Here is a 20,131-nt window from a genome sequence, read left to right on the forward strand (position 1 = left end):
GTTTTAAACAGAGTCAATGAGATCATAATTAAAATATCAGTTCAGGAACTATAGAATAGGAAAATTCATATACCATTGTGTTATGTAGGCATGCACAGAATTACCGATTATTTAGCTTAATACCTGCAAGTGAGAATGTGATTAAACAGACAAAATTTAAAGTTATTTCGAGAAAGACTATAGATTTGAAAAGTGTGGTCTTTTTGTTTAGAGCTTTGCCATGGAAAATGTCCCTTCAGCCCACTGAGTCCATGCTAACCACTCATCACCCATTCACATTAGTTTTACATCAATCCACTTTCTCATCAACTCCCTAAACACTAGGGGTAATTTTACACAGGCCAATTAACCTACAAATCCACCCGTCTTTGGGATGTGGGAGGAGACCCGGAGGAAAGTCACGCAGTCATAGGAAGAGCATGCAAACTCCAAACAGACAGCACTCGAGCTCAGGATTGAACTGGGGTCTCTAATGTCAGGCAACGGCTCTAACAGCTATGCCACTGTGCCGCCATACTTCTGAGGAACATAACTGAATCTTTGATGAGGAGGTCATATGGGGCTCCAGAAGGCCTGTTGAAAACACATTGGGGCTGTCCCACTGCGGCGACCTAATTCGCAAATTCAGAAGAGTGTCTTCGACCTTCACGCTCGAGGGCACTCGCCTGAAAAACCTCGAGCTGGAACGACCGTCAGCGATGAAACCGCGAGCTGGTTCGTCTGACCGCACACACACACACACGCACACACACACACACACACACACACACACACACACACACCCACACACACACACACACACACACACACACACACACACACACACACACACACACACACACACACACATCGTAAAGGCGGGGGCCAGGGAAAGCGGGGGAGCGCTGTCTGAAAATCACATCCGCGATGGAGAGGAAGGTAAAAGACGGCTGCACAGTGTAAGGTAAGTCCTTTAGAGAGCATGGGGGGGAGCGGTAGGGGAGCGAAAGGGAGAGAGGGGGCGAGAAGGAGAGAGGGGGAGAGAAGGGGAGAGAAGGGGGAGGGGAAGGAGTGGAGACACTTTTAAGAAGTATAATAAAGTTTAGCAGGCATTTTACCTACCGGCCGGTTTTCCTTGGTCCTGAAAACGCCAATGAGCCAATTAAAATGCCCAGTCAGCGAAGGAGATTGCCTACGGCTGCCCTCAACTGCCTGTAACTAAATAGTGACCCCACTCCACTGCACTACGAGTTAAAAAGACCCATGCCGAGCAATTTTTACTCGCAGAGAATTTTTCAACATGCTGAAAGATTTTCCGCGACGTAGCTGAGGCCGCGAGTATTCGGGAACTTCCCTCGAGTATGAAGGTGAGTTCCACTGACCTCATCCTAGGACCACGTGTCGACCATGCTGCGAGTTTGAGTCGAGGGCAAACTCGTCTAAACTCGCAGATTAGGTCGCCGCAGTGGGACAGCCCCTTAACTAAAGTAGGAGCACATAGAATTAAAGAGAAATTATATTACCGCTTAGGAATTTGCTTATTTAGCAGGAAACAAACTAGAAAATAGGCTGGCCCACTTCGAGGAAGTATGTAACTGCTTATATTCGAGGAAGTTGTGTGTTGGTCCCTCAACGATTCACTATAATTAGAGGGAAAATGTTCAATAATGACGAAACTACACAGCATTTTAAGCAGCGTGGTCAAAAACATCACTTAACAAAGAGATATTAATGGATTAAGTGAGTGAGTAGAATTGTGGCAAATGCATTTCAATGTAGGAACATCTGGGTTAACCCACTTTGAATATTAAAAAAAGTTAGAATATATATAGTGCTTGTAAATGATGTAAATGTGGGAAGAGGGGAGATGTTAAGCATTTCAAGGTTCATGTGGTTAGATAATAATGATTGACACAAAATGCTGGAGTAACTCCAGCAGTTACCCCAGCGGGACAGGCAGCATCTCTGGATAGAAGCAATGGTTGACATCCAGGTCGAGACCCTCTTCAGACTGAGAGTCAGGGGAGAGGGAGGCACAGAGATATGGAAATGTAGAATCCATCATTGTTAGTTAGGGGACGTTAACCTGGGGAATGTGAATAAAATCTATTCTACATTTCCCTTAAACTTTGTCCCCTTTGATCTCTCGTTTTCACACCTTACCCTTCCATATCTCAGTCTGAAGACGGGTCTCGACCCGAATCGCCACCCATGCCTTCTCTCCAGAGATGCTGCCTGTCCCGCTGAGTTACTCCAGCATTTTGTGTCTATCTTCGGTTTAAACCAGCATCTGTAGTTCCCTCCTACACATAGACAATAATGATGCCAGATAAGGAGTGCAGTCAAAAGAAGTATAGATGGAATGAACTGTACGCCACTGGTAATAATGGATGGTCATTTGGCCTCTATTCATAGGCAGCTTAAAAAATAGAAATAGTGCTGGATTATAGGTTCACTTTGGAGACTGGTTCTTTACATATACGGTTATGTATAGTAGTAATGAAACTAGACTGCCTTCAGAAAAAGTTACAGACTGAGATTTTAAGCTTCATAACTGCAACAAAAGGATTTTCTTTGGCTTTGAAGATTTGGAAATGTAACTGTGATAAAGTCACGCAGCAGCACGGCTCCTTAAATGTTTCCCTTGTCATCCTCTCAAGTCTCAAATAAATTTCTATTTTCAAATATATTTAGTTTTGCTTCCTATGGACATAAGTGATAGGAGCAGAATTAGGCCATTCGGCCCATCAAGTCTACTTCACCATTCATTCATGGCTGATCTATCTCTCCCTCCAAACCCCATTCTCCTGCATTCTCCCCATAACATCTGACACCCCTACTAATCAAGAATCTATCTATCTCTGCCTTAAAAATATCAATTGACGGCCTCCACCGCCTTCTTTGGCAAATAATTCCACAGATTCACCACCCTCTGACTGAAGAAATTCCTCCTCATCTCCTTCCTAAAAGGACATCCTTTAATTCTGAGGCTATGACCTCTGGTCCTAGACTCCCCCACTAGTGGAAACGTCCTCTCAACATCCACTCTATCTTAAACCCCTGTCCCACGGTACAAGTTCATTCCAAGAGTTCTCCCAGGTTTGCCCTGATTCGAACTTGGAGATTTACAGTAATAGAATAGTTTCTTTATTGTCATTGTAACATGAACCATGTGCAACGAAATTTAAAATGTCAGCCAGTCAGTGCAGCATTCAAACATTTCTAAAAGCTAACGATACATACAAGGTAAAATATTAAAGATAAACAACTAAATAAATATCACGAACAAAGCACGCATACACATCCAACCCTCCATCCTTCTGTCGATTCCACAGTTACCACAGTCCCTTAGTCTGTATCGCCCCTGCGTTCCTTGGCGGCTACATTTAGTGCTTTTATAGCAGTGGGGTAAAAACTGTTTTTTAGTCTATTTGTCCTTGTCCTTGTAGATCTGTACCATCTGCCTGACGGCCACAGTTCAAACAGGGAGTGTCCGGGGTGGGAAATGTCCTTTATGATATTGTTGGGATTTTTTGGTGTAATGGCCAGCATCTGTCGGTACTCGGGGCTCTCGTGGACATTTTTCATCATGCTGTAAAATCTTCACGGGTCTTCCCGTGCTTACCTGCCATTAGCGAGTCTTCCCGAGTACCTGCCGTTAGCTCTGATAGCCGTCCCCGAGCTCCGACGTACCCTCTACGCTAATTCTCCGTGAGAGATTACTACGAGTTTGAGTTTTTTAAAACTTGGGAGAGCTCTTGGAATGAACTCGCACTGTGGGATAGGGCTATAAGCCTTCCACTATTTGGTAAGTTTCAATGAGGTCCCCCTCATCCTTCTAGACTCCAGCGAGTACAGGCTCAGTGCCGTCCAACGCTCATCATATGTTATGACCGTTTCGTTTAGAGATGCAGCATGGTAACAGGCCCTTCGGCCCATCAATGATCATCCCTACACTAGTTTTATCCCACACACTAGGGACAATTTACAGAAGCCAATTAGCCTATCTATTGTCAGCTAATTTTATTACAAAATAACTGCAATGCAAGCTCACATTGAAAAATATATATATTTGTCCTTAAGTGAAAAACAACAGTTGCGTAAATACTTCTCTGTCCCTATACAATAAATAAGAGGCTGGCGAGTAAAACAATGTGTTGAAAGGATTCAATAGGTCAGGCAGCGTCTGTGGGGAGAGTGGAAGTATTGATGTTTCAGTTTAAGTCCTTGCATTCTGACTGAGAATGAGAGGGAAGATAGACAGTATAACGAGGAGAGGGGGAGGGGTGAGACAGGGGCGAGTCGGTGATCGATGGACTGACAGCAGGCCAGCCAGCATTTCTGGAGAACATGGATAGGCAACGCTTTGTGTCAGGGCCCTTCGTCAGACTGTAATCTCCAATTTTGGATATTAATCTGAAGAAACACATCCCCGAAACCTCCTCAACTCCTTCGCTCCATACCGCTGCTGCCCCCCCCCCCCCCCTCCCCCATTTTTGTGTACCCTTCGCCCCCCAGCATCTGCAGTTCCTTCTTGAACCCCTCCACTTCTCACTCACTTCACAAACCCATCCTCTGGAATTCTGCAGAACCTCTCCTGGCAGCTTCTCAGTAGGTTTCTCTCTTCTCTTTCTCTCTCTCTCTCTCTCTCTCTGTGTCTCGCTCTCTCTCTCTCTCCGACGGTGTTAACCGACAGCCACAGGCTAAGACGAGAGGTGCAGCTGAATGTCCCCAGCCCATCGGGGAACGGGTTCCTCGGGAGTTGGAGCAGAGTTGAGCTTGAGTTAGCCCTCGAGCTGGGGCTCCCACTGCTCCGGGCCAGCCCTCCGTCATCCGGACATCCCCGGACAGAGATTCCTTCTCCCCGCCACGGGGACAGTCAGTCTGATCAAGGGTTTCGCCCGAAACGTTACCTATCTCCTTCGCTCCATAGATGCTGCTGCACCCGCTGAGTTTCTGCAGCATTTTTGTGTACCTTCGATTTTCCAGCATTCAGCTGCCGAGAATGTTTATGGCGAATGACCTATGACCTGGTCATGCGCAGTCGGAATACTGAACTCGCTTATTCATTTTGTGTCCTTTATTGGGGCCTGTTGCACTGCAAGTAGCTCACAATTTTCAGAAGGAGGATTCCGACCTGTAACGTCACCTTTTCCTTTACTCCAGAGGTGCTGCTTGACCCGCAGAGTTACTCCAGCATTTTGTGTCCATCTTCGGTGCAAACCAGCATCTGCAGTTCCCTCCTACATAAGTAACTCAATTTTTGTCTGGAGCTGTTGTCCAAATCTTCAGTTGCTTCTGATCCATTATCTCAAGTTTGTCATTACATTTCCTAGAAGTTGCTTAACTTGTGCTGTGAAGATTGGTCCACGGGAAAGGCAGTCTTGAACTTTAAAGAAGTTTTTGTTGTGGCAGTAAATTTTTGAATATATTCATGGATAGAATAGATGGTGCATATCTGACAGAGGGTGCTGGCTTATAACCTGAATGTTCTTTGCGAGTTCTAAGCTTACTTATATTCTTATCATTAATATCAGCGTTTAAATAACAAACCCACCATGAACAATCCAAAATACATTAAATTCATGACAATGTGAATGCATGTTTCGAAAATTATATCTTCTTACTGATAGAATGTTTAATTTAAATGTAATGTTATCATTTTATGGTAGTAATGTGATGGGTAATCTTTCTCAAAAAGCATTGTTACTGATAAATTTAGTATATAACCAAGTAACAGCAAGCTCTTAAAAATCTTGCTGATTACATCTGCTTATTCATTGCTCAGTGATGTCTTTGTAAATTTATTGACACAACTGAACATTAAGACTGCATGCTTCAATGCATGATTTTAATTCTTGCACTCCTTATTGTGCCTGGCTCATTTTCTCTTCCACTCCTTCATTTCCATGGAGGCATAGAGTCATACGGTGTGGTTCCTTCGGCCCAACTTGCCCACGCCGATCAACCTGCCCCATCTACACCAGTCGCACCTGCCTGCGGTTGGCCCATATCCTAACCTATACTATCCATGCACTTGTCTAAATGTTTCTTAAACGTTGCAATAGTACCTGCCTCATCTACCTCCTCCGGCAGCTCGTTCAATACACCCACCACCCTTTGGGTAAAAAATCTACCCCTCAGGTTCAGCAGGCAGTGTAGAAAGCGAATGGTATGTTAGCATTCATAGCAAAAGGATTTGAGTATAGGAGCAGGGAGGTTCTACTGCAGTTGTACAGGGTCTTGGTGAGACCACACCTGGAGTATTGCGTACAGTTTTGGTCTCCAAATCTGAGGAAGGACATTCTTGCCATAGAGGGAGTGCAGAGAAGGTTCACCAGACTGATTCCTGGGATGTCAGGACTTTCATATGAGGAAAGACTGGATAGACTCGGCTTGTACTCGCTAGAATTTAGGAGATTGAGGGGGGATCTTATAGAAACTTACAAAATTCTTAAGGGGTTGCACAGGCTAGATACAGGAAGATTGTTCCCGGTGTTGGGGAAGTCCAGGACGAGGGGTCACAGCTTAAGGATAGAGGGGAAATCCTTTAGGACCGAGATGAGAAAAACATTTTTCACACAGAGAGTGGTGAATCTCTGGAACTCTCTGCCACAGAAGGTAGTTGAGGCCAGTTCATTGGCTATATTTAAGAGGGAGTTAGATGTGGCCCTTGTGGCTAAAGGGATCAGGGGGTACGGAGAGAAGGCAGGTACCGGATACTGAGTTGGATGATCAGACATGATCATATTGAATGGCGATGCAGGCTCGAAGGGCCGAATGGCCTACTCCTGCACTTAATTTCTATGTTTCTATGTTTCTATGTTCCCATTAAATCACCTTAAATCTATGTCCTCTGGTTCTCCATTCCCCTACTCTGGGCAAAAGATTATGCGTTTATCCGATCTATTCCTCTCTTGATTTTGTACACCTCGATAAGATTACTCTTCATTCTCCTGAGCCCATAACATCAGAATTAAAGGGCACTTTTTTAGAAAGGAGGTGAGGGGGAACTTTGTTAGTCAGAGGGTGGTTTATCTGTGGAACTCAATGCCGCAGGGCTGTGGAGGCCAAGTCAGTGGATATTTTTAAGACAGAGATAGAGAAGTTCTTGATTAGAACGGGTGTCAAGGGTTATGGGGAGAAGGCAGGAAGATAGGATTAGGTGGCAAAAATCAGCCATGGTTGAATGGCCATTCTTGACGGGTCGAATGGCCTAATTCTACTCCTATAATGAATGAACATCACCCCCATCATCCTCCTGCGCTCAATATTGTGGATTTTTAATGTTATTAGATGATAGTTTATACTATTATCTTACAGTGCACAGAACACCCGTGGTCAGGATCGAATCTGGGACCTCTGGCGCTGTAAGGCAGCAACTCTACCGCTGCGCTTGCCCCTCCCTCCCTGTCAGCGGCATGTTTCCACCGAGGTCTGGTAGTTAGAGCTGCATCCATTCTTGAAACGACTGGAAGTGTCACGGGGCTCTTCAAATCGGACAGGCAGCTCGTCAACTGGGGGGAAATGCATGAGCAACTGCTCAGTGAAATATAAATGAGGCTTGACAGTCAAAATAGTGGGACCTGCAAGTTCTTAAATTGGATTTTTTTTTTAAAACCTCACCAGCAGTCGATCCCGCGAGTTATTTCTAGACCTTAACAGCGTGAACTTAATTTCATCACCCAATTTGAATGCGTTCGTAGCTTCTCCTTGCAATTTCATTCCGATGGCTAAAATTAAAGCTGCTAATTTTATATTAGGAAAGGAAAACTGTGCTTAACAGCTCCGCTATAATTTGCACCACAATTATTGTCAAGTGGATCATATTTTTTTTTTTTTTAACAATTTATTGCACGTGCAATTAGTATGAGCTATTACTTCATAAGTAGGCAGTGTGAGCTATTGAATGTATTAGGAGACTGCAGCAAATGAGCAACACAGTTTAGTGCACTGGCCAATCTGCACTCCACTGCCAATGGACGTGCAGAACGAGTGTGCAGAGAATGAGATGTATTGATCATTGCTGGCTGTGGCATGGGTGTGATACAATTTCACTTTGGTACTTTGTGTGTGGCGAGCTCTTTGCGCCAAGGGGTGGTCCTATACCTTGCAAAGTGACTGCTGTGAAAACAATAATGGGTTTACGTTGCATCTTTCATCTCATCAGGGCCATCCCCAAAGCCATTTGCAATGAACAAATTATTTTTTAAAGTGGTTTTGCAGGCATGTGTAATAGATAATTTACGGATGTCAAAGACTCAGAAACGGACGATGATGTAAATAATTCATGCATTTGGTTTGAGAGATGGATGTAAGCCAGGCATCAAGATCATTCCCAAATAGACACACAAAGACTGGAGTATCGCAGTGGGTCAGGCAGCATCTCTGGAGAAAAAGGGATAGGAGACATTTCGGGTCGAGACCCATCCGATAATCCAGTAAGACTCGGTGGATGTAGGTGGGTGGAGAGAAAGGGTGAGAGGGAATGCGGATGCCTTTACTTATGCTGTACTTTAAACTTCAGGGCAACCGAACCAGTGATCATCCCGTACACTAGAACTATCCTACACACTAGGGGCAATTGACATTTTTTTACTGAAGCCAATTAACCTACAAACCTGTGCGCCTTTGGAGTGTGGGAGGAAACCGGAGCTGCCGGAGAAAACCTATAGTGTTGCAGGGAGAATGTAGAAGCTCCGTACAGCCAAGCACCCAGAGTCAGGATCGAACCTGGGTCTCTAGTGCTGTGAGGGCAGCAGCTCTACAGCTATGCAACCGTGCCGCCCTTTATACTATTATTGGATCCATAAAAGGACGTGCAGAGTGGTGTCAAATGTCAGTCCTAACCAGCTCTAACACCAAACACTTACTAGAATTGGTTAAATTGATCTGTTGTGCAAACGTCGGAGTATTTGTATTGACAAAAAAAAAAAATGGGACTCCTATTTCAAAAAATGATTTATTTCTTTTGCAACACTTTCCTGTGCTCAATCTGAGCACATAGGAAACATTCAACAGGGAAGTTAAATGGAACGTAACCCAACAGAGACCCTGTATTCAAGTGCCAGGTGGTGGCAGAGATAAGGATACAAGCCACATGTAAGCCTGATTGAAGTATTAAGGCGTTCTAAATTTGCGGATTTAACTAACTTTGCTCAGCTTCCTGCAACGTTTCTGCAACAGTCAACAATGTTGGCAAGACTGTTGGATTCTTATCAGTAACAACTGTCAATGTTCCTGAATCACAATTGCAAACAGCTTTCAGCAGGCAGCCTGTATTCTGTGTCTCTCGCTTTAGTTTAGTTTAGAGAGACAGTGCGGAAAAAGGCTCTTCTGCCCACCGAGTCCACACTGACCAGGGTTATCCACGCATTAACACTTTCCCACACACAATAGGGACAATTTACAATAAGCGAGTTCAGTTTTCCGACTGCGCATGCCCAGGTCATGGGTCGCTCGCGATAAACACTCTTGGCGGCTGTGCTGCTGCATGGGTGCAGACCTGCGTTTTGTCCGGGGTCGGGCCCGGGTCTCCGGCGCTGTTGAGTTGTTGCATGCCATCACCGTCCCCTCCCGGTTGCCCCGTCCCTATCCGGGGATGTCCGGGATGGCCCTGGGCTGGCGGGAGTCAGAAGGGAGTGGCGGCCCGTGCTTGCAGCCGGCACGGAGGGGAGGTGCAGGCCTCGGCTCGGCGCTGCCTGTCCCGCCGGGTTGACCGATGGCCCTGGACTGATGGGACACCGGCCCGGTCCAGTGGAGTTGGCGCTTCTTCTCTGCGCTGGCCATGGGGCTCGGCCGCCGCTCCTGTCTGACTCCTGTCGGTCCGTGGTCCCCCGGACATCTCCGGCCGTTCCCGGACAGGGGTGGGGCACTGGGGAGGGGAAGGGGATGGTCCAGTGGCGGTTCGGCAGCGCTTGCAGTGCCGGGGATCCTGGCTACAGATGAGGCGCGGGTCTGTGTGCATGCGGCGGCACAGTTGCCGAGAGTGTTTATCACGAATGACCTTTGACAAATCCCATGATTCCTTGCGTTTTTCGGAATACTGAACTCGCTTTTTATACCAAGCCAATTAACCTACAAACTTGTACGTCTTTGGAGTGTGGGAGGAAACCCATGCGGTCACGGGGGGGAACGTACAGCTCCGTACAGACAGCACCCATAGTCACGGTCGAACCTGGGTCTCTAGTGCTGCAAGCGCCGTAAGGCAGCAACTCAACCACTGCGCCACCGTGCCACACAGTTGCTAAACACTTGAACTCCCCCTCCCAGTCCCACACTGACCTTTCTGTCCTGAGCCTCCTCCACTGTCAGAGTGAGGCCAAAAGCAAATTGGGGGAACAGCGCCTCATTTTGCTTGGCCAGCTTACAACCCATTTGAATACCAGGTAATTAACCCTTGTATTCCCTCTCTCACCATCCCTCCCCCACCCTAATTCCCCGGCTAGTTTCATTGTCCGCACGATCAATTTTACTGTTTGTATGCCTCGTCGTCACCTTCCCCTCAGCAACAGTGAACCAATCTGCCTTTTTCTTCGAGCATTGTAGCCAATAGCCAATAGACAATAGACAACAGGTGCAGGAGTAGGCCATTCAGCCCTACGAGCCAGCATTCAATTTGATCATGGCTGATCATCCCCAATCAGTACCCCGTTCGTGCCATCTCCCCATCTCCCTTGACTCTGCTATTTTAAGAGCCTTATCTAGCTCTCTCTTGAAAGCATCCAGAGAACCTGCCTCCACTGCCCTCCGAGGTAGAGAATTCCACAGCTGTCTGCTTGTCAATATCACACCTTACATACTCTTTGATCCCTTCCATATCTCTAGTTTCATTCTCCCCGACTTTAAGTTTGAAGAAGGGTCTCTTCTTGTCAGCTTTATTATTTATGTGAAGGTACTGGCCCCATAAGATAGTATTCTGTGTATTTCTGAATTGTTTAATGAAATATTGTATTTGCTAATTCCAGGAATGGAGGGCCTAAGCCATAAGGGACAAGTTAGGTAGGCTAGGCGTTTATTCCTAGTGCCAAATAAAATTGATTTTGAATTTGACTTTTGGAGTGCAGGATGCAGAGGAGCGTATAAAATCATGAATAGACAAGGTGAATGCAGAGTGTTTTACACAGTGTAGGGGTATCAAAAACCAGAAGACATAGGTTTGGGGTGAGAGGGACAAGATTTAATAGGGACTTGAGGGGCAACTTTGTCAATCAGATGGTGGTGGGTGTATGTAATTGTAATTGTAATTGTAAATCTTTATTGTCATTTCCTGAGTATTCGCATACCCAGAGGAAACAAAAAAACGTTGCTCAACCAGTGTCCATTCAGTTTGCATTAAAAATAAATAGGAATTAAAATTAAAAAATACATGTCATGAACAAATTTAACACTCTACTAAACATTCAACAGCCGTTCCGACCAGCAGCGGCACAACAGTGGCTCTGCTGCAGTGTGGGGGTTTGTGCGCGATACTTGGCAGGGGGCAAAGTCCATTTAACAGTCTTATAGCCTGTGGGAAGAAGCTGAGGAGCATCCTGCTGGTTTTGCAGCTAATGCTCCTGTACCTCTTCCCAGATGGGAGGATGGAGAAAATGTCATGCGATGGGTGGTAAGGGTCTTTGATGATGGAGATGGCTCTGTTGATACATCTCTTCCTGTATATGTCCAGCAGGAAGGGGAGTGGAGCACCAATAATCCTGCTTACGGTCTTCACTATCCTGTCCAGTTGGTGCCGTTCGTACGCCTTGCAGCTCCCGAACCAGGAAGTGATGCCGTATGTCAGTGTGCTCTCGACAGTCCCCCTATAAAAAGTCCGTAGGTGTGTGGTGGGGAGGCCTGCTTTATATAGTCTTCGGAGAGGGTGAAGTCGCTGCTGGGCTCTCTTGACCAGAGCTGTGGTGTTGGCCGTGGACGTCAGGTCATCAGACAGATGTAGTCCTAAGAACTTTATGCTGCTGACCCTTTCCACATCAGCTCCGTCGATGTGCAGAGGTGTATGGTGTTGTTTCCCCGCCCTCCTGAAGTCAACCACCATCTCCTTAGTTTTTCCCACGTTAAGAATGAGGTTGTGGGATTTGCACCAACCTGTGAGCAGCTCCACCTCCATCCTGTACGCCGATTCATCATTGTCACTGATGAGACCCACCACTGTTGTGTCATCAGCGAACTTGTTGATGAAGTTGTTATTGAGTCTGGCAGTACAGTCGTGTGTCAGCAGACTAAACAGAAGGGGGCTTAGGACACAGCCTTGGGGTGAGCCAGTGCTCACGGCTATGGTTTTTGATGTCCTACTGCCCACCCTGACTGTCTGCTGCCGTTGCGACAGAAAGTTCAGCACCCAGCTACATGTGCCAGCATCAACCCCCAACAGCTCCAACTTCTCCACCAGCTGCTGCGGAATGATTGTATTGAAAGCAGAGCTGAAGTCTATGAAGAGGATCCTGGCATAGGTATTTCTCCGATCGAGATGTGACAATACGAGGTTCAGTGTTGTTGAGACTGCGTCCTCTGTGGATCGGTTGGCTCGAATGAGCCGCTGGAGGAGTTAGTTGAGGCAGGTACTATAACAGCATTTAAAACACACTTGGACAAGTACATATGTAGGAAGGAACTGCAGATGCTGGTTTAAACCAAAGATAGACACAAAAAGCTGGAGCAACTCAGCGGGACGGGCAACATCTCTGGAGAGAAGGAATGGGTGAGGTTTCAGGTCGAGACCCTTCTTCAGCTGTGATGCATCCTGTTGGAAAACATTCTAAGGTGCATCTGTAGAAATTGGTGAGTTATTTCAGCCATTGAGTATTCAGTATTCCCGATGCAGTCTCCCATACATTGACGAGTCCAGACTGGACAATTGATTTACAGAACATTCATGCTCTGTCCACAATAACCATACTGAGTTTTGTTCAGTTTAGTTTAGATTAGTTTAGTTTAGAGATACAGCATGGAAACAGGCCCTTCGCACCACAGGGTCCATGCCGACCGGCGATCACTCGTACACTACCTCTATCCTACACACTAGGGGGCAAATTTTACGGAAGCCAATTAACCTACAAACCCGCACATCTTTGGAATGTGTGAGGAAACCGGAGCACCCGGAGAAAACCCACACGATCACAGGGAGAACATACAACTCCATACAGTCAGCACCCGTAGTCAGGATCGAACCCGGGTCTCTGGCGCTGTAAGGCAGCAACTCTACCGCTGCACCACTGTGTTACCCAAGTTGCATGAGATTTCACTTCCACTTGCCGTTCCCACACCAATGTTTGGGCACCCTTGGCCTTCTCCACCACAGAGTGAGGCCCACTACAAATTTGGAGGACACAAAATTGCCTTGCGTGCTGTCTGTGTGGAGTTTGCACGTTATCCCTGTGACAGCCCGGCTTTCCTCCGGGTGCTCTGCTTTCCTCCCACATCCCAAGGATGTGTGTGTTTGTAGGTTAATTGGTCCTCTGTAAAATTGCCCCTGGTGTGTAGGGAGTGGCTATTTCCGTGCTGTATGACTCTATGACTCTAAGATGTTCAGCAGTGCTCTCCTCTCCCCTTACGAGTATTTCGTAAAAATCTTCGTAACATTTCCAGTCTGGTGTAAGTGACTGCTTCAGTGTTATTTTTCCAGCCTTTTCTGAACTCTGCTCTCGCCAGAGGGCGGCTCTGACAGAATTAGCTGTCAGAACGCCAGGCTGAAACTCGACAGCAGTGTTGAAATTAGCATTCGGACCAGGAAACACATCCACTAATTGGGAACTTTAATTATTTGAAGGATCACTGCAGCGTTTGCCGATTAATTTTATTAGTTGCAGCCACAACCACCTATGAATGATCCCGACGCTGATAGATTTGGCAGGGTTAGGCAACCTCTATTACAGTGTGTGCTAATGCTGCTGTAACTTTGCTGCACATTCCACAAACATCGCACATGACTCATCTCAACTTGTAGATACACTTGTACAAGGGTATTCTCTTTTAACCTCTACTGTCCTCTTTAATAAAACTAATCTATCCCGCTGTCTACTAATGACTCCTACACTCTCCATGGTGGTCTGTTATAAAGTTCCAGTCTTCGAACAAAATGGATGTACTATTTATCTCGATGCATACATTATGAGGTACATAATGTTTCTGGCAGGGCAGAAAAAATCAGCATACTCCCGTCTGGCAAGTTGTTCTAATTAGTTTCCATTCCTTTTAGATGCAAGGACTCTGTTATTTGATCTAAGGTTAGTTAAAGCCGTCATTTTCCCCAGTTGTCAACTTAAAGTCTTTAGGTTATGGCGTGGATTGATATTTATACAGCACAGAAGTAGGGCATCTAGTGAATCCACCCCCAACGATTTTAGTTTAGTTTAAGGTAGACAAAAATGCTGGAGAAACTCAGCGGATGAGGCAGCATCTATGGAGCGAAGGAAATAGGCAATGTTTCAGGATGAGACCCTTCTTTAGTTTAATTTAGTTCAGTTTAGTTTAGTTTAGAGATACAGCGCGGAAACTGGCCCTTCGGCCCACCGAGTCCGCGCCGACCAGCGATCCCCGCACATTAACACTATCCTACACCCACTAGGGACCATTTACAATTTAACCAAGCCAATTAACCTACAAACCCTGTACGTCTTTGGAGTGTGGGAGGAAACGGGAGATCTCGGAGAAAACCCACGGGGAGAACGTACAAACTCCATACGGACAGCACCCGTAGTCAGGATCGAACCCAGGTCCCTGGTGCTGTAAGGCAGCAACTCTACCGCTGTGCCACCCTGCACCCCGGCCATTCTATGTTAATAGAGTCATAGAGTCATACAGCATGGAAACAGACCTCTCATCACAATTCATCCATGCCAACCAAAATCCCCCATTTAAGTTAGAGTCATAGTCATACAGTGTGGAAACGGGCCCTTTGGCCCAAATTGCCCACTCTGACTCACATGCCCCTTCTACTAAGTTAATCCCATTTGCCTGCATTTGGCCCATATCCCACAAAATCTTATTTAATTATCCCCATGCTCCCATCAACTCCCCTCAGTTGCCATTCCTCACCACACCATGTGGACAATTTGTAGTGGACATGTAACCAACCAACCTTTACATCTTTGGTCATTAAGTTAGCAACCTAACTTACCCTTCAGAAAGTTAATTAATCTCCTGTTTAGCACAGCAAGGAAGATTCAAAGCTTGTATTCACTGGAATTTAGAAGGATGAGATTGGGATCTTATAGAAACAGATACAATTATAAAAGGACTGGACAAGCTAGATGCAGGAAAAATGTTCCCAATTTTGGGGGAGTCCAGTAAAAGGGGCCACAGACTAAGAATAAAAGGGGAGGCCATTTAAAACTGAGATGAGAAAAACCTTTTTCACCCAGAGAGTTGTGGATTTGTGGAATTCTCTGCCACAGAAGGCAGAAGAGGCCCATTCACTGGATGAATTTAAGAGAGAGTTAGATATGGCTCGGGGCTAGCGGAATCAAGGGATATGGGGAGAAGGCGGGCTGTATGGTTGTGAGAGGTCTCCAAATAGTTGTAGCGTCTTCCTGGTCACCACTGAATTTTCAACATGTTGAAAATTTCGGCGACCTATGACGGTTGCCGGCAGTCGCCTGTAAAGGTCGTGTAAGTGGGACAGGCCCTTTAGGATTGAGTCAATTTCCATTGGTATTTCAGCCAGAATACAATTTCTCAGAGAGTTGTCTTACATTTGTGTCCATTCTTAATTAAAGTAACTACTACTACAAAATACTTTTCTCACCTCCGCATAGATCTGGATTTAGAGGTGGAATGCATGTGCACTTTCTATCCATTTATGAAATCTATGAGCGTCAAAAACAGTTGTGAGTTGGGTTTAGTTCAGTTCAGTTCATTGTCAGGTTTCGATTTTAGTTTTTTTAGTTTTGAGATACAGCAAGGAAACAGGCCCTTCGGCCCACCGAGCCCGCTCAGACCAGCAATCCCCACATCCTAGACGGAGTGTACTGAGGTACTGTGGAAGGCTTTTGTTGTGTGCTAACCAGTCAGGGGAAAGCCAGTACATAATTACAATAGAGCCATCTACCGTGTACAAATACATGATGAAGGGAATAGCGTGAATAATGTTCAATGCAAGATGAAGTCCAGTAAAGTCCGATCAAAGATAGTCCATGGGTCTCCAATGAGGTAGATAGTAGCTCTGGACTGCTCTCTAGATGTTGATATGATGCTTTAGTTGCCTGATAACAGCCCTGGGTCCTTTGTGAAACCTCATTATTGCAACTATCAAGTAAACATTATTGATAATACCTCTGTAATAGATAACATTTAAAATGCAGCATCTTTGTTCCCTGAAGGAGATCCATTTGTTTTTGGTCAATTTTTGTCTCCTGATGTGCTGTCTTGAAGTGACGGAGATGACTGTCTAGCCTCCCTCTCCTCTGATAAATGACAAGGATAATAATAGAGAAGATAACACGAAAAAATTAGATGTGCCAGGTGTCTTTGTCTCAGTCTCCTGGTACATATTACCAGGAATATCATTCAGCTTTTGAATCTAACTGTTGTGATGCCAATATACCTACGCTCAATAGCGATGATGAATTATATTTACTTCTGTTAGAAAGTAAATTTGTCAGCACTGTGATCTATTTTCATACGGAAAATGTTTTCTTCAGCGAACTTATTTTTTTATATGAATGGACAGAAAGTGACGATTTATTTTTTAAACTCTGCACGGATTAGAAACCATTTTTTTTTTCCCCCGTGAATAAGATGCAAAGTTATTGATTCAACTCTGGTCATTTTGGATTGATGTGGCTATACTTTGGTGAGGCACAGGGGAATACAGGTAGGATGATGGCTCAACAAACCAGGATTAGGTTTTTAAAAGCGCTGTAATTACTGTCACCATTGTGACCCTTTATCTTGTTCAGACATCGGCGACAGATCATTTTGTACAAGGCATCAGATACCAGGCAGACAGGGTTACATGGTTACAGACAGGGGTACAACCCAATGCTATGAATATTAATTTCTCCAACTTCAAGTAACCCCTCCATTCCCTCTCCCTCCAACCCTCCCCCACCCAAGTTGCACCAGCTTCTCGTTCTCGCCCAACAAACAGCTAACAGTGGCCTGTTTCCTTTATCATCCTTATGCCCCTGTCCCACTTCGGAAACCTGAACGGAAACCTCTGGAGACTTTGCGCCCCAACCAAGGTTTCCGTGCGGTTCCCGGAGGTTGCAGGTGGTTGCCGGAGGTTGCAGGTAGTGGAAGCAGGTAGGGAGACTGACAAAAACCTACGGGAACCTCTGGGAACCGCACGGAAACTTTGGGTGGGGCGCAAAGTCTCCAGAGGTTTCCGTTCAGGTTTCCTAAGTGGGACAGGGGCATTACTCTTTTTGCATATCTTTCATTCATTATTCTACATCTCTCTACATCATCGCCTATATCTCTCGTTTCCCTTTCCCGTGACTTTCAGCCTGAAGAAGGGTCTCGACCCGAGACGTCACCCCTGCCTTCTCTCCGATGATGCTGCCTGTCCCGCTGAGTTACTCCAGCTTTTTGTGACAATCTAGGGTTCACATTCCCTTCATTAGCTGAGCATTGGTTGAATCTCAGAGCCTTTAATCAGTTTACACCTAGCTCTTGCCACAAAATGAATGGCAGCTCAGTGAAAAATGTAAAATAATGCAACCAGATAAAGCCGGCATCTGTGTGCAATGATAGAGTAAAAAGGCACGTATTTCATGAGCTATTATAAGTGGCATAAACTCACTTAGCTGTCAGCGTGTGCCACATTTAATCTGCATATACTCTATCTGCAAAAGAAACCCCGGCTTATATAACATAGTGAAGCAGAATATTGCTGCAGAGCTGTCTTTTGATCAAATTAAAAGGCACTGTTGTCACAATTAATGCCAGTCCTTATGTATCTCCCACAATTTTTATATTTTAATTACAAATTAATAAATTGAGAGCTACTCCTGAAAGGCAGGAGGAATGGATCCGAAAATTAGGGATCAATTAACATGATAAACTACTAGAATATATATTATTTAAAAAAAAGAATATGCTAAAAATACTCACTATGTCAGGCAGCATCTGTGGAGAGAGAAACAACAATTCATCAGATTTGGACGTGGATGGCTTTTTATATGAAGCATGGAGTGATAACAGGCTGGTACAAATTATTTTATGCGAGAAATGAACTGGAAACAAATTTTGAATGTGGAAGTAGAGAAAAATTAATGCACAAGATCATAAGAGATAGGGATAGAATTAGGCCATTCAGCCCATCAATTCAACCATGGCTGATCTATCTCTCCCTCCTAGTCACTCAGTCACTCCCTCTTCTTCCCTCTACCATCAGGCAAGAGATACGGAAGTGTGAAAATGCTCACCTCCAGTTTCAGTAACAGTTTCTTCCCAGCTGTTATCAGGCAACTCAACCACCCTATCACCAACTAGAGAGCAGTCCTGCGTTCCTTTTCTCCCTCATTGAAGACCCTCGGACTATTGGAAACAGGCCCTTCAGCCCACCGAGACCGTGCTGACCAACGATCTCCGCACGCTAACATTATCCTACACCCACTAGGGACAATTTACACTTATACCAAGCCAATTAACCTCCAAACCTGTACGTCTTTGGAGTGTGAGAGGAAACGGAAGACCTCGGAGAAACCCCACACAGTCATGGGGAGAACGTACAAACTCCGTAGAGACGGCACCCGTAGTCGGGATCGAACCCGGGTCTCTGTCGCTGCAAGCACGGTAAAGCAGCGACTCTCCCCCTGCGTCACTGTCACCCTTTGATACTGTGAAGATTCTGAGAAGATATTTTCCCTGAGCGGCAAGTCTAGAACTTCCAATCACACTATTACAGGTCTGTGATGATAGAACATTTCTTTACTTAATTGACTAAATCAAAGGAATTATATTTTTCTCTCCGACAGCTGTGCATCCGCAGAATATTTGTTTATCCTTTGATAGGGAGGAATTTTCTGGACCATGTTGAAAGCTGCAGTTGAGGAAAGATGGAAAATGTGACCTTAGTGAATGATGAAATGGCTGAATGCCTTATTTCTGATGTTGTTACATGCTGACAGAAATAGGCCATTTTACCCCATGGGTCTGTTCCACTATCCAATGAGATTGCACTTAATGTGCATCTCAACTCTATTTAAATGTCATGACATCATATTAGTTTATATACTTGGCTCCCCTCTCCCATCAGACAAGAGGCACGAAAGTGTGAAAAAGCACATCTCCAGATTCAGGGACAGTTTCTTTCCAGCTGTTATCAGGCAACTGAATCTTCCAGTCATCAGCTGATTCCCCATCCACCTCATTGGAGACCTTCAAACTATCTTAAATCAGACTTTATAGGACTTTATCTTGCACTAAACATCATACCCTTTATCCTGATTCTGTACACTGTGGACAGCTTGTGATCATGTATAATCTTTTCTGGGATAGCATGCAACAAAACAGGGTGGCACGGTGCTGCAGCGGTAAAGTTGTTGCCTTACTGCGCCAGAGACGCGGGTTCGATCCTGGCCACGGGTGCTGTCTGTACAGAGTTTATACGTTCTCCCCGTGACCACTTGGGATTTCCCTGGGTGCTCTGGTTTCCTCCCACATTCCAAAGACGTACAGGTTTGTAGGTTAATTGGCTTTGGTAAAGATTGTAAATTGTCCCTTATTTTAGCGTGTTGTGTGTGTTAGTGTAATAGGGATCGCTGGTCGGCGTGGACTCGACTCGATGGGCCTGTTTCGGCGCTGTATCACTAAACTAAAATGCTTTTCACTGTACATCAGAATATGTGACAATTTTAAGATTGGTGATTAGACTAGCATTCAATGTTTTTTTTTCGCAGTAGACAGTCTCACACAATTTCTAATCTTTCTGTTGAAAAGTGTTTTCTAACATTTCTCCTCTGTGGTTTTGCATTGGTTTTCGACCCAAGGAGGGTCTCGACCCAAAATATCACCCATTCCGTCTCTGCAGGGATGCTGCCTGTCCCACTGAGTTACTCCAGCATTTTGGGTCTATCCCTGATTTTAAGATTCGTCCCTCTTTCCTAACACTTCTTTTCAACACCCAAAGTATTAACACCCCCTTAATCTTTTATTTTGCAAGTGATTTTTATAATCTTCCCTTGCAGTATTCTAAACATGAACAGCCTGC

The 20,131-nt window shown here is 45.3% G+C and overlaps 1 protein-coding gene across 1 annotated transcript in view; it reads left to right on the forward strand.

The window, feature by feature from the left end:
- The window catches only part of LOC129701774 (BTB/POZ domain-containing protein KCTD16-like), a 192,453-nt gene that overhangs the window by 162,855 nt on the left and 9,467 nt on the right, over positions 1 to 20,131 (forward strand). The window lies entirely within an intron of this gene.

The sequence above is a fragment of the Leucoraja erinacea genome, chromosome 11 (genome assembly GCF_028641065.1).
Source record: "Leucoraja erinacea ecotype New England chromosome 11, Leri_hhj_1, whole genome shotgun sequence".
Taxonomy (NCBI): domain Eukaryota; kingdom Metazoa; phylum Chordata; class Chondrichthyes; order Rajiformes; family Rajidae; genus Leucoraja; species Leucoraja erinaceus.